The 16,021-nt window shown below is 35.4% G+C and overlaps 1 long non-coding RNA gene across 1 annotated transcript; it reads left to right on the top strand.

The window, feature by feature from the left end:
- Positions 1 to 11,844: 11,844 nt before the first annotated feature.
- LOC121297884 lies at positions 11,845 to 15,769 on the top strand. Its single transcript, XR_005947236.1, has 3 exons — positions 11,845 to 12,447; positions 13,911 to 14,009; positions 14,958 to 15,769. It is a non-coding gene; the product is annotated as an uncharacterized LOC121297884 (long non-coding RNA).
- The last annotated feature ends 252 nt before the right edge of the window (positions 15,770 to 16,021 follow it).

The following is a 16,021-nucleotide window of genomic DNA, read 5'->3' on the forward strand; positions in this document are numbered from 1 at the left end:
AAGTAGTTTCAAAAGTAATTCTGATAGCTTTTTAACATTTGCCTTACCATTTGATGGTGTTTAAATATTTTCATGTTTCTCTAAATCTGCCTTTGCGTCCTCATTCATTCAAATAATGAGTTAATGAGTATATAGAGAGCAGGTGGGGGTGGCAGAGTTGAAAGGACACATTGTCACATGTAGGCCCCTTTCAAAACTGGGTGCTTTGGACATTACTACTGACCGCATTAGCATAAATACAAGCCTCTGTAGTACAATTTCACGCCCAAAGCGGATTGAACTTTACAGTGTGGTGTGTCAATCAACATAGAGCACCAATTAGGGATGAGAACCGCCTGCGCGTCCCACCTTTGACTAATGGCATTGTAAGGATAACCTCCGCCCAGAAGGGTCTATCTTTTCTTTTGTCTACTCTGCTTGACTTTGCCCAGAGCTTTTTTTTTTTTTTTTTTTTTTTTGGTGTTTGGTTCGTGGTTACTGTTAAGAACAAAAACACAGGAGACTTACCATTAGTTGGCCCCTGGTTTTATGAAGAAGTTGAAAGAAAAAAAGGACATTCGCGCATCAGCATAGTATAGCGTTAATCTTATATGTTAAAACTGCAAATGTCAGTCAGTTATATTTTGGCTAAAATTGTGTCTTGTTTAACAGGAATTAATTATCAGCTGAGACTGGAAACTAATGAAACCTGGAATATAAATATTTTGTACTTTGTATGATGTTTCCACCACAGAAGAATAAAGACAGCAACTCTCACTTCAAGAAAAACTATCCCAAAGTGTCTCTTAATTATTAATATTCTATTTAGAACAAGGTAAAAATAAAAACTAAATAAAGCTTATGTGTTTTGACATATTGTGGTGCTCTGATGAAGACAATCAACCGCTGGGAGCCAGGATCATCTTGCAAGCTCACTAAATGTAAACCACCAACAACAACAGGTACTCCAACAAATAATGAAGTCCTAGGTATTGCTTTTTTGTACTCTGCCAGCTCAGAGTCACCAGAGTGGGGTTACACACATGATCTAAAAATGTGAAAGGCTTTTCAGTCCCAACATCTCCAGACATGCTCAAAGTAGCTCAAAGCCAGTTTAATGCTCATTTAAAGAACAATATTACTAACTCAATATTTCAGCCACATAACCCAGAATGATAACATAGTTAAGAAAATGTATAAAAAGCTACATTGTTGCAAGTTTTGTTTATTGAACAAAACTTTCCATGCACGAGATCCCTTTAAGAGTGTTTAAAACGCTTTTACAGTACATACGATTTCCAAAATTAGAAATGAGTCATCTGAAACTGTGGTCTATTACTTACAACAAACAATTATTATATTCAAAACAGCCTATCATGTGGGAGACGCTGACTACCACTAATCGTGGACTACCCTACCTGAATTAACATTGGGTAGTCCAAGACTGGTGATAATCAGGGCTGTGAAAACCAGCCACAAAAGTACAGAGGCAGTTAAATAAACTATAGTTTGGCCTGGTCCATTCTATGGAGTACTGAGCTCCTGTTTCATGCAATAACTCTCACATCGGGCTCGTTGATACTCAAATCAACATTGCGCTGCGTGTGGCACGCGGTTCCCTAAAATTGACACCGCTGCCATGGGTGCCAGTGCTCACGAACATCCCGCCATCGAGCATCCCATGGAACACTGCAACACTTAGGGAGTATCAGAAGATCTTGGAAAATACGAAGAAGGAGGCTGGTTGTTCGGACGACAGTGGACTGCTCACAACCGCGTCCGAGCAGCGCATGGGAGGAGTGGATATTTCTTCCATCAATGGAAGATCAAGGACTCACCAAGCTGCGAATGTGGCGAGGTGCAAACCATCAGGCACAGCAGATACTGGAGGAACAAACGAACTCCACACAGTCACCCCGCATGCCGTGGTATGGCTTACAAAACTAAAATTACAACTGTAGCCCATTGCCTTTTAAATGCCATACGAAAAAATACCTTTTTTTCCTTCATTTTAATGACACGCTCGGTGTGTTATTTGATAAGGAATTATTTGGCAGTGTTGCCCCACATTTTTATGGCATAAATGCACCACATACTGCTCTACTCATATGTGTACCAGTGCTCTGAACCACTGCTGTCCTTATCTTGCTGCAACGCACTTATCATGCATTTGCAAGAATCATTTCCTGTGCAGAGAAAAAGACCACAATAGGGTATTCGTTAGTGCTTTGAAAGGGAGCTGAGCCTTCTAATGACTGCTGACAGACACGAGTTTCCTCAGCTGCTTCCGGTATAAATGGAAAGTTACTGGTTCTCTATCATCGTTGTAAATGATGTATACTGGAGTGCTACTAGGATTTAAATAACAGTAATTAATGAAGAAATAAATAATCATGTGAAGTGAGTGTTGGTCTTCTTGTAATGTAATATTTCTCTTTAAAAAAGGCACCCAAAGTAAATGTTATGAAAGTGTTCTTTGGAGTTGAGCAGGCCCTTTGATTTACTAGCATTTCTATTATTAAGATATATATTTTAAACCCCACTACAACATAATAATAATAAGAATGTTATAAAGAGGGTACACAATAGCTCTAACTGGGTAAGGCAAAAAATCAATGAATGATGGAAAGCACAGAGGGCCAAATTGATTATTTTTGAGTTACCCACAAAGAATACTCCTTTGTGCACTAATGCTTAATGTGCCTTATAAAAACAAAGTCACAAACCACAGCTGAAACATTTGCAGAATTGTATGCCAGCTCTGTACTGGCAAGCACAGTAACACACCGTCGCCATATAGACAGAGGACCGCTCACTCCCCTTAAGCCAAACTTAGTTACATATATCCAATACCAAGGACACATTTACTACAGAGTGGGTAATTTGCCTGCAGTTTGCCCATGTGGAAAATACACAGTAGGCCTTAAAGTGATTGTAGATAACAGAATTATTCCATAAATCTTATCTGTTTTGCTTTTCCATCAGACACTTAAGTCTCCAATGTGCAGTTTTGAAAGAAACACAAATGATTTATTCAAAACATGATCAGTGTTTCTACACTAGGAAATTTCTCAGTTTCCATGCCTTATTATTAGGAAATTTGTTACAGCTGCACTACTTAGGTCATTTCACCTCCGTGGTGTCTATTGGACTAAAGCTTGTTACTGGCTGAAAACATGTCCATCAATATGAAAAATAGCTGATTTGTTCACCCTCCAGGTGAACTGACCAAGGAAACGCAACTAAACAGATTTCAAATCAAATACATGTTTACAAAAACTTGTGTTTCTTTCAAAACCCTTTTTTAAATAATCTTCCACACCTTTCATAAAACATAAAATAAAAATAACTTCTAATAGTGATTTGGGATTCACTGTTAAATACATACCTGAATATAAATCATTTTAGAGAGCAAATAAACTGAAGTAGCTATTTGAATTTATAGCATCTCCTGTCAGCACCTACCTTGTTTACCTTTGAGGTTGATTAATATGACCTTTATCCCTTGTGACTAAAAGGAAAACAAACTAGAGAAGATGTGTCTGCTTTCGTTGAGGGAATATTTTTTTCTTCCCCTCTGTTGCCAAGACCACAGATGATGAAGCTACTTCCTACGTCAAGTCACATATTCTCTTGGTCACCATGGAAACCACTGGGTTACAGAAAGAGGAAACCATGTAGGATTTACAGGGGGAACTAAATAATAACCTTCTGGCAAGAGTTATTGATGTTGTCATCTGAAGCCTAACAAAAGCTAAAACAAAAATTAAAAGAAGAAACATGCAAAACTAAAATTGGGAAACAGCAGTCTGGTTTCATACTTGTTTTGTGCTTCCAGTAGCTACATGGGTCTCAAATGTGTAGTTTTGAAAGAAACACCTAGCAGAATATTAGGATGCAGACATAATAATAAACAACTACATGAACATATTTTATTTATCATCCAATCTAAGAAACTACAAAATTGTATTTCAAAAGTCTACCAGAAACTACAATAGTAGTACAGTATTTCATGTTAGATTTCAAAATGTCACATTTTTCAATTTTTGAAAAACTACAACGCGATATGTAATTTCAAAGTCAAAGTAACATTATTTATTATATAGGGTGTGATGCAAGACTTTTGGCCATAGCTGTAATGCTGCCCATATAATCTACTAAATAAAAGCACTGGTTTGTTTTTCTGTCATCTATATGCAGGTGTATGAAATGAGCGATCTGAGCTTAGCAAAGAAACATACAATATGTTGCTGACAGCAAGTAGTCTTACTACTAAAGTATTAGAAAATCCATCCTTTTACAGCCAGTTATTTAGCAAAAATATTATTGAACTACAGAAATAATAAAAACAAAAACGCTAAATGTTATAACAGTATCAAATTGGCTACAAGAAGGATGCTTATCAGTTGTGATGTATAAAATACTGACTTGCCTGTCCTTTTATGAAATATGGGAGGGATCAAACACTTCCAGGTGCTGGAAACCTCCGTAGACAACAGCTTCATTCATGATTTTTTCCTGGCAAGCAGGTGTTGTCAGAACTTGGCCGTGATTGGTTAATCCACCGATGGTGCTACACACGGCAGCCAGAAAAAAAATTAAAAAATCTCTCTGAATTCGATTTGAGCGGTACTGTTCAGCGACACCGCGGGACTAGCGGTATTGTCATGCGCTGTCTAACACCATATGAAAGCAATGGCAGTGATACTGCCAGCAAAATGCCTTGCTTACCGTATTTCGCCAGTCTCTTTGTGCCAGGCATAAGGGGGGGTAGTATGTTTTCCCCAAGACGGGCTGACTCGACGATAGGTGACAACCGGAAATCGGCCATCTTGCAGAGAGAGCGTAGCTCCATTGTGGTCAGCTGCGGGGCATGCAGCGATTGGATAGACCGTGGCGCCAGACTGACCACAGGGAGGAGTTTGGTAGCACACAGGGGAATGCAGTTACGGGAATATGGCCCATTATGCTGAACTGTAGTAAGAAGCTGGAGCGCTGTTTTTGTTTCATTTTATTTTGTTGTAGAGGAAGATTAGGAGACAGGAGCTTCCGCCATGGAGCCAGAACAAGCCCCTGAGCACTACCCTCACTGCACATCACGGACTCACACCACGATGCTTGGGTTGGAGAGCACAGTTTTGTGCATGGAGGGTTGTTATTGTGGGACATTTATTGTTTGGGGACTGTAACCCCTTGTGTTCTCTTCACCCTTACCATTGCTGGTATAGAGGTGGATTGTTTTATTTATTTGTTTATTAAACACCTGAGTCACATCCTGTCACAAATCCCTATATACTGTATTTATAGCACAGCTATTTAAAACCATATCTCCCCTGAAATAGTTTTTGTTTTCAATTGCATTGCCAACTTTGTCCTGAAAAAGAAAAAACATGTTTACAAGTTTAATTTAATGGAATAGGTCCAAACCTGAGTTTGATTGCTGTGTTATCTTTACAAACTATGTTAGGGAAGATTGGCTTCATTGAATTCAGTTCAAGCATATCTTTCTTTCAGCTAGTAGTTTATCACAAGCCATGGATTAGTAAAACTGTGTAACAAAAAATAATAAAACAATTTTGTTCCTGGTATTAAGTGTTATTTCCTAATTGCTTATGCCTCAAAAGTATAGAAAATGGCTATTATTCCCCACAAACTTTGCTTTTGTGACCAGGGCAGTGATTTTTCAAAATATCACTTTTTCCAATGAGAAAATGGGCAAATGTGTGTCTTTTCATTCACATAGAGTCAGAAAAAAACAACATATGAATCCAAATTAACATGTATTTATACTAATGTAATACAAAGATGACTACAAAAGATTTAGAAGTGAGTAGAAGTGAGTAGTTTTTTGAGATTTACAATTATACTGTAAATACATTCATTTTCCCATTGGAAATAGTGATATTTTGAAATATCACTGTCCTGGTCACAAAAGCAAAGTTTGTGGGGAATAATAGCCATTTTCTATACTTTTGAGGCATAAGCAATTAGGAAATAACACTTACTACCCAGGAACAAAAATTGTGTTACATAGTGTAATGTGTTTAACAAAGAATGCTAATCACAGGTTCTGAAAGACTTGGCATTAAAGAATTAGCACAGAACCAATTCAATTACAGATGCAAAAAAAGTCTTTGGAACTCAAACGTTTAAAGATTCATAAATGGTACAGTAAGAGACTTTACCAAGCCATCCTTTGCAAATGTTGCTTTGTTGCAACCTGGCTATGGTTTCGGAAGTGCAGTGGATTAAAAGAAGATATATTTCTAATTTCTGCTTACCAAGTTAAACAGTTTTCTGTATGACAATAACAATGACGAACACACAAGCCGTAACATTTGTCTAATTAACTTCTTAAAAGTTTCACCTTGTTTGTATGTACTGTACTCTAGAGCAGTGATTTTCAAACGTCAGGGGTTACCTGAGAAAAATCGTGTAATGGCGGACAATGCATTTTCTTTACTAGGTTGTAGTACTTTGCGACTTAGCATCGAATAAACAATGTTGAATCTCCTTTCAAATAAAACCACAGCTCTACTGCTGTAGGTTTCCTTTCTGTTGGGGAGAGGCTAACTATAAAACCCCAGCTGGCTGGAGTGCAATGAGCGCCAAGCACACACATGGCTAATTTACATATTTAAATAGCAGTGCCTTGGTTACTGCAGTCGATGGGCTAAAAAAACAAAAAACTAAAGATTGTCACTGTATGCTTGCCTCTTTTGAAAATATGTAGTATTTACAAGGTATGTTTACTTTCTGTAGTTTAAATGTTCATTCACAGGGCGGAACAAGGCCACCTGCTGTGATGTTTTAGGACATTAGGCATTAGGCTAATTAGGCAGCTGGTCTGCCTGTGAAATCACTCACTTGTTCTGCGTTGGATCTGGAGCGACAAGACTTATCTTTACTTGCAATGCTTGTATGTGTTTTTTCATTATTAATTAATTCGTTGAAGAACTCCTTTGTGGTGTGAGTGCATAAACCTACATCTTCACAATAAAAGCAAAATCACAATATTATTACTACAGTATTACAAAAATGCAATTGTGGGATTAAAAAAAATAAAAAATAAAATAATCCTTAAATCTTGGGATTGGGAAAAATGTCTGGAACTGGATTCCCTACTCTAGACCTATTGAGTGTGTTCATATCATACAGTGAGTGCCCATCAACAAGTTTTAACTGTCTTGCAGCTGATCAACATGAACAGACTAGTGCACTGAACACTTTAACATGCAAGTATTTTGCTAAAAGTCATTTTTGACTGCCTGATATAAATATCCCCTTTCTACTTTTAACAAATTCGCCTTTGGAAATATATCAAAACAATGTGCTTATTCTGGCTGGATTCAATACCGCACAAGACACACACAGCATCTTACATTGTCCCAGCTCAACTGTTCAACAATAAAATTCGAGTTCAATTTAAAAAAAAAAAAAAAAATGCCTATATTTGTAACTGTAATTAAAAAAAAAATCTGTTATTTCTCTACACTTCTGCATTTGTTGGAACAAATGTTGAGAATTGAACTGGAACCTTAGTTTTATTTTTCAGAAGCATAACCTGTTTTTTGGCTCTATTTGGACTCGTTTCAGTATACTTATTGGAGTCTCGATTTTTCTGCATAGCATTTTTAGTTGGTGCATTTGCACCGTGGTTATCTGATAATTGTATTTTATTTTGTTTGCTTTTAAGAGCAGTTTTCCATTTACAGTACCTAATCTAGTAATTAGAAAAGACCATATATTTTCTTGTTCTCATACTGTAGGTATATTATCTCAGATGGAATTATGCGTTAGACTAGATTATTTGGAAAGGGTTACAGGGCCTAAAAACTTTGAATACCACTGAAAATTTTAGGTTGCAGTTTAAATAATGGGTATAGCAAATCAACATTTTTGTATAGCTCTATATAGTCTACATACCACATAAGTTATTGTATATGTTTTTTTTTAAACTGTAGTGCCTTACTAGGGAAAATTATATTACAATTTAAAATAGCTTTTATTCAAGATTACATACATTTCTGGATTCAAACAGGATACCATGAAGCTTCCATCAGCGTTTTAAAGAATCCAATTTCAAAGCAAAAAGATTCAAACCGACAAACTGAAAAAAAAAGCTTATTTAGAAAAGCTTCTTGTTAAATAATCTACTACAAAGACATCTACTGTACATAAGAAGTGTGTTACGAATTAAAAAAAAAACAGCATTCTTTAATGAATTCACTTTAATACGCTTACAATATATTTCTATTTGGATTGTAAACTTTGCAGTTGAGGAACTCTTTCTCCTCTGGTATCTTTCCAGTTGTTTTTGCAATTTAAGGTCACACAGCCTAATTCAGTCATAAGCATTAGAAAGTAAAATGATTAAACGAAAACATATCTGCTGGTATCAATCCATCTTTAAAGTTTGAGGAACGAGGAAAGACCTTTACGTTGTTTTTGCACCATTTATTTATTTATTTATTTAGTGGCCAGCGTGTCTATGAGCATGTATGGTCTAATCCAATATTGCAAGGACTCAGCTGTTGTCATGTGACGTTTAACCATCTGACAAAGTCTGTTGCCAAGAAAAGAGATTAGGTTAAAATGAACTGCACTCCAAGTTGATAGCCAGCCATTGAAAGCTATGTCAGATTCATTTTATAATTAGAAGAAAAGAATGTGCCTGGATCGTGGCCTTGTGTGAACACAGGTCAGTGACGGTTTGCCGAGTCCCACTGCCAGAACACCCTGGTGGGAAGATAAAAAAAAAAAAAAAAACACAGATGTGGAGGAGAAAGTAGTCATTTTTATAGTTTTGTATTTTTTTCAGGGATACATTTCACGGATACATTTCTTAAACACCAGGGATCATGTAGCGTTAAATAATTCTAAGACAGTTATGTTATTAAATGTTCGGTAACACTTTACATTTAGTGTCTCTAATTACTGTGTATTTACATAGTAGTTAGTTAATGCATAATTGCAATGTTATTATGCATAGTTACGATGAACTTATTTTGTCAATATTTTTGCATGATTCAATCCTAATCCTAACTCCTCTAACCCTTTTCTGATACAAGTGTGTACTTACATATATTGTGCAAAAATATTTAAGTACAATGTAACTATGCATAATAACATTGTAATTATGTGTAAGTGCATATGTACTTACTAAGTATCTACCAGGTAAATACACAGTAATTAGAGACACAATATAAAGTGTTACCAAGTGTTTTATGTCAAAACAAATCCTCAATGTGCTTAGTGCTTAAACCCCTAATTATCATGACCAGCGCTCCAGATAAGATTTTGGGTCTGGGAGTAACTTAACCTCCAATTTGAACACAGAAAGTAAAATGTATTTTCAGGAGGTAAAATGCAACACTACCTTGACGATATGACTAATCTCGATAAATACTGTACAATCTTTAAATGGTAATGGAGCCTTCCATTTTAACTGCAATGTTACTACTGTACAACCACACCTGGGTTCTACGAGGTTCTTTTTCTGCTCAGCGTATTTTTTTTATATTTTTTTTTTGAGGTATCACACTGACTCTGCAAATTAATTACATTGCTTATATTTTAACACATTTTAACAGTGAACATGTTACAACTTCAATATGAAGCCGTACAGATAAAATAAAATAATGAAATGCACTAATAAGTTAAAAGTTAGTTATTATAGGCACCTTTTTTTTAATTTTTTTTTTAGCTTTTGCCTCTGATGGTTTCAGTTACAGTTGTGGCTGGACTGGGTTGTTTACGCTTCAGCCTGTGTAGCTTCAAAATGTTCTTATTCTTACTGTGATTGGCTGCAAAGACTTGAGGGATAGCCAGAGATTGCTTGTTTGTTTAATTATTATTATTTTTTTATTCTTGTGTACAGTTTCCTAGTAACTGAAGACATTATATTCTGGGAGATGTAGTTATTAGTGGAATTTTTAGGGGAGGCAGACAAACTGGGAGGACTGGGATAATGGGAGGACTGAGAAAATGACGCTCACATTTTTTAAATTTGAATTAATATGTAAGGTTATGATCCCTGGAATGCGTTACATGGTTATACATTGTATTATAAGTGATGCTGCATCTAAGGTTGTCTGGTAATTACAGTAGATATACGTTCACCTGACGCAGCAAGGCTAGGTGAATGCATGTAGTCCAAGTAAAGATTACGGGATATTCATTTTGCTGTGTTTTTCTTTCTTTATTTTTTAAATTACAGCACTAAGAAAGAAAGGCTATGCAAACAACTGCATAAATACACAATAATATAAACTCTCTCTCGTAATAGTATTGTTACATTCAGAGTACTCTGCCCCAAAGATAACGTGTCACCAACCCACTCAGAAATAGGGTAATTGAAATAATCATATTATATGAGGCCTGATGTTTTTTCAATGCATACCTGCTGTATATGGGTACAAGAAATCTAACTGCAGACTTATGTCACAGTGTAGGAAAGTTACCTTGTGCAAGTCCATATTTACAGTACAACATACCCATTTTATTTTATTCTGTCTTCTTAGATAATTGCTTTCCATGTTTACTAACGATTCCAGCCAATCTTGTCCTTTGTCCTTGTATGTTGTCCTTTTATATGTTGGCACCCAATTTTCCAGGATAATATGCACATAAACTTAATCTTTAATCACAATCATTCACAAAACCATTAACTGCACCTTGACCTTAAAGTTACTATCAAGTGCACCATTTCTATAGAAATAATGTTTTCTGCACAACACATGATATTCAAAGTGTGGAGGCTCCTGGAGCTTTTAGTACCGGGTGAATTGTTGCAGAGGGGGTACAGTTTACAGTTGCACCCTCCTAGAGGTCATTTCTCAAACCAACTCTATGTTGACATAGTAAATATGATATTTCCTGTAATATATGCGCTCATACATAGAGACAGTTTTGGAGTGACATGACTGTTCCCAAGTAATCACTTGAAATATCTCTCCTGACCATGTGCTGTTTACGCTGTATCTCTGGATTTAAGAGATGTACAGCTCAACTGATAGAATAACATAAATACAGCAAGAAACAGCTGTAGATTTAATGAGTCAAGTGGAGGAAATTATGATGAATTCCTGTGCTCGGTCACTGAAAGACTGCCCTTGCCAAGACTTGGAAAGACTTAACGGAAAAAAAAAACCTCTTAATTTGAGAAATGCTTTTGAGTGTGTATGTGTGTGTATATATATATATATATATATATATATATATATATATATATATATATATATATATATATATATATATATATATATATATATATATATATATATATATATACACACACACACACACACACACACACTGTCTCACAAATCTGTGGTTCCCAAACTTTTTCTTTACCTGAGGCCCACCTGTTCAGCTACATCATTATGCGGCCCACTATGAGCACAAGTTTTTTTGGAAAAATGACAACATACAGTAGCTCACTATTAAAAATTAACCCCAAAACATACAATAAACTATATATTTTCCATGTGCAAGCTTACGCCCTGCCACAGGAAGCTACTGTAAATCAAGGTTGGGACATTAGGTCTAGAAACGCAAATCCTTCTTAGTTATAAGACCCGGTACCTTTCTGTTTACAAATGAAGCACTGTGAAACAGTACTTCACCTCTAAATGCAACGAGTCAATGAGCAGGATCAGCCTTATTTCCACTGAGCTTCCCATGTTTTACCTGCTTGCCGGATGATCTGTGGCTATATTAATCCGTCACCTTCCTGGAAGACAAAATCCCTCATAATAACATCAGCAGCCAATATCGATTTAAAAAAAAAAAAAAAAAAAAAAGACAATTCTTTTTTTTTTTTTGTAAAACTGTTTTTATTGTTTTACCTTGTGCTTTAACAGACAATAACATAAAACCAAATGGGAGGGGTTCACATGACAAGGTATTTGGATCTATGCATGTAAAGCAAAACCATTACGTATCATAGGAATTGTTGTACAATAACTCGTTATTCTACATTTTTAAAATGAGGAACACAGCAAACAAACAACCAAAGAAGATAAAACTTTTATTTGTCCACTTTTAAGAATCGGAGAGCCGGGGAGTCTCCAACACATTGCCCCAGATGTTTTCAAATTGAGCTTTTTTTTTTAAATCTTCTGCCAAGCTTTTTTCAATGTTTAAATAATAAAGCACTAACTTTTTCCATTGCTGGATTTTAGGAACTGAGCTTGACTTCCAGTTTTGAAGGATTAGCATATTTTGAACAATTGAAGATAACATCACTCTCCAGCCAAAAAGGATACCTCAGGTTAAAGTCATAAATTGAACCGTGGAGCATGCAGAAGGAGGGGGTCAAATATACAGTAGTCTGTAAAGTGGAGGACAGCCAACTCTCCAACTCACTCCGCATTTATGATACGATAGAGGTAGAAGCCTTGAGAGGAGAGAAGGTAAAGTTCGAGACTGGAAGGTTTAATCCATGTTTTGATCTTGAGGAGTGAAGTAAGTCTCTCTTAAGCCTGTGTAATTTATTAAACCAAATAAATGATGTCATTAAAGTGTATATTGTTTTAAAGAAAGTTTTAGGGGGAATAATAGGGGTTGCCAGAAGACTATTCTTAAACCAAATGCTATCTAAGAAAAGGTAGTGGAAAGCTACAAAGTAATATTGGAAATTAATACAAAGAAAATACAAGTGTTGCTTGAAAGCTTATTAGCTAAAAATTGTATTGAATAACAGAGATGGAAAATCACTTCTTGAAACACTGAGTAATTTGCCATGAGAATTCTTTTAAAGTTATTTGTTTTCTGTTTACACTAAAAAGAAAAATTGATATAAACTTGTATGACTGGGTTGCCTTAGCACTTGCTTCTATTTCATTTGAGGTTTCTTCCTTTAACTTTGATTCTCCAACTAGCGTTCATTAATGAGAACCCACGACGATTGCTAGATTACTGTAAATCATAATAGATTTTTACTAAATAAATTAAATGTACATAGATACAATGTACATGGTATAAGTAGCCTAGCTGATTCCAGGCTATTAGGTATAATATTTATCTAATCCGTCCTGTCATCTCTGGCACACCCATCATTATTAATTAAATATTGTACCTAATAGCCTGCAATCTGCTGTCCTATAACATCAATAATTAGGACTAGCTTTTTTACTTGTGTAACTTGGTCTGTGTTGTAAGCGTCCACTGCAGGTGTAAACAGCTAGTTAACACCTCCATGTAAATGAGAAATGTTGTTGTCAGTGGATTGGGCCGATGTCTATAGCTCAATATAATAAGCTATTTAGGAAATAAAATGTAGTATGATTCCTAACCTTTGTATAGGCAAGGTGAGTCCAATGGAAACAATGCTTATGTATTAATGACATAATACTTTATAAGTCTCTCTGCTCCAACACTGCCTTTAAATGCTGATGCGTTCTACAAGTTTGGATTGATAACTCCCATCGGTGTGATGTATCAGCTTCAATTCAATTGTAACCATCAGGAGTGACAAGGATCGTCCAGTGGACATATATCTAATCAAGTTATTGGTGTAATGGTTTCTGTACTGGTCATTTATTGAAAAGGTTTCTCAAACTTTGATCTAGTACTCGCCTGGTGAATTAAATACGATGTGGCTTTCTCTGTCTTTTACTTTAGCATTTTATTCACGAACAGTGTATTCTGTGATGTTGCAGCATCTCTAACTTAAAAGACCAGAAGCGTTAAGCTTAAATGCATTTTACGTCTGCATCCATTTGTATACAGACGTGGAAACATAAAACATGCACTACATTTAAAAAACATCTGCAAAAGGTTCCTTCTGTGTCCCTGAATGTTTGCATTTAAATTAGACACATATTCAAAACCAGCTCTCCAGTCATATTACAATTTGCACATTCCTTTAATTTCATGGCGAAGTGCTTTAACTTATTTGCAATTGAAATAATGTTTCTGGCCAACAGCTTATTACTTCACAGCTATCAAGTTTCGCCAGAAAAGCGATGCAAATGAGTAAAGCTCAAAAGAAAAACAAATGCTTTCATCTGTCAGTATGCAGTAAGGTAAGGAACATTTAAAATGCACATATTTCTCCCCATTATCTCTTAACATGATAAGTATTGGTTATGCTCATTGAAGAAACATCACACACAATCAGAGCTATCAGTAACAGGACAAAGTAGATGACTATGACCTATATCCACAGTATGCATGTGTATGTTTTACATGTAGCCCAAGAGACAGGTGCCTCCATATATTCCCAGATGATTATACTCTCAATAGCGTGTTTCAAATAAGGTATTTTATCAAGTTTCAAAAGTATAAAGTCTAAGGTACATGCAACATACATCCATTTCCACAGTAACCTGGGTAATACTGATAATACAGTATAACACTTTTTTAAACCCTGAAATCCTCTCAGCTAATCCATTACCCTGTGCCAATGAAATTCTCTTAGTGCTTAGTTTACAAGAAAATACAAACAAAAAGAAAACAAACCAGGTGTTGTCTTTATACTGTCAGTAATGTTTTACACAACTAAGATGTCATGCAAATTAGAAATCAGAATCTTTTACGTTAATCTGTCTTACAGTAAAAGAATGTAAAAAATTACCGATAGTGACCGACGCACGTGCACGTGCGCTATATATATATATATATATATATATATATATATATATAATATATCTATATATATATATATATATAATACAACCATAAACCTGTTTTCAGTATAAGCCATACAAGACAAGGTAGTCTTTCTGTAAAGTGCTAAAAAGCATTAAGTCACCTCACACGCACCTCCTGGAGATCTGATGAAGCAAACCTTATGATTCCGAATGTGTCACATCTGTGTCAGCAACTATCAAAAGAGAAATAATCCTTGTAAGAACCTTTTCATTTCTTTTTTTTTTATATTAGTCTTATATAAATACTTTTTTTATCTACTGCCAAGCTTTTTTCAATGTTTAAATAATAAAGCACTAACTTTTTCCATTGCTGGATTTTAGGAGCTGAGCTTGACTTCCAGTTTTGAAGGATTAGCATATTTTGAACAATTGAAGATAACATCACTCTCCAGCCAAAAAGGATACCTCAGGTTAAAGTCATAAATTGAATCGTGGAGCAGGCAGAAGGAGGGGCTCAAATGTACAGTAGTCTGTAAAGTGGAGGACTGCCAACTCTCCAACTCACTCCGCAGTCCCCTAATCTTCCAACAATCCCAGGAATGTATCAATGAGTCTGTTTGTATTTTATATTTTTATCCGGGATGCTATTGTTAAATTTGTTTAAAACGTTCCGGGTGTAAAAAAGTCTAGTTTATATTTGTAGATTTTCATTAGAGATGTCTAACGTTTGTACCCAGCATGCTTTCCAGTTTAGAGCTACATTATCTAGACCAAGATCCAAATTCCATCTGTCATGCATTTTGTTTAAAGAGGAGCTGTAACAAGATGAGTTGAACAGAGTATTATAAAGTGTGCCTGTAAGATGTGTGCTTAGATTTGGATTAAATAGTATGAGTTCAACATCACTACTGTCAATAATGATTTCTGTTGAAAAATTATGTGTCATAAAGTTTTTAATCTGCAGCAATCTAAATGATTCAAAATCAGTTAGGCAGAATTTATCTTTAAATTGAGAAAATGTCAAAATCATTTACCTGATTTATACTAGTAGATCTCCAAAAAGGCCAGGAAAAGGAACTATCTTGGACCTTGATCCAGGGATTATTCCAAAGTTGTGTATATTTGGTAATTGTAATTGTAAAAGATTATTTTAAGAAAGCTTTCATTTTAAACCAAGATCGAATTATATTATCAATTATGAAGTTCTCAGTATTGTAACTTCTGTTTTTTTTAAATAGCTGAAAGAACTTGATAATGTTCTATATTTATTCACACTTCCTCTGAAGCAATTATGATATCATAGAGATAGAAGCCTTGAGAGGCGAGAAGGTAAAGTTCGAGACTGGAAGGTTTAATCCATGTTTTGATCTTGAGGAATGAAGTAAGTCTCTCTTAAACCTGTGTGATTTATTAAACCAAATAAATGATGTCATTAAAGTGTATAT

Source organism: Polyodon spathula, chromosome 23, assembly GCF_017654505.1.
Source record: "Polyodon spathula isolate WHYD16114869_AA chromosome 23, ASM1765450v1, whole genome shotgun sequence".
In the NCBI taxonomy this organism is placed as follows: domain Eukaryota; kingdom Metazoa; phylum Chordata; class Actinopteri; order Acipenseriformes; family Polyodontidae; genus Polyodon; species Polyodon spathula.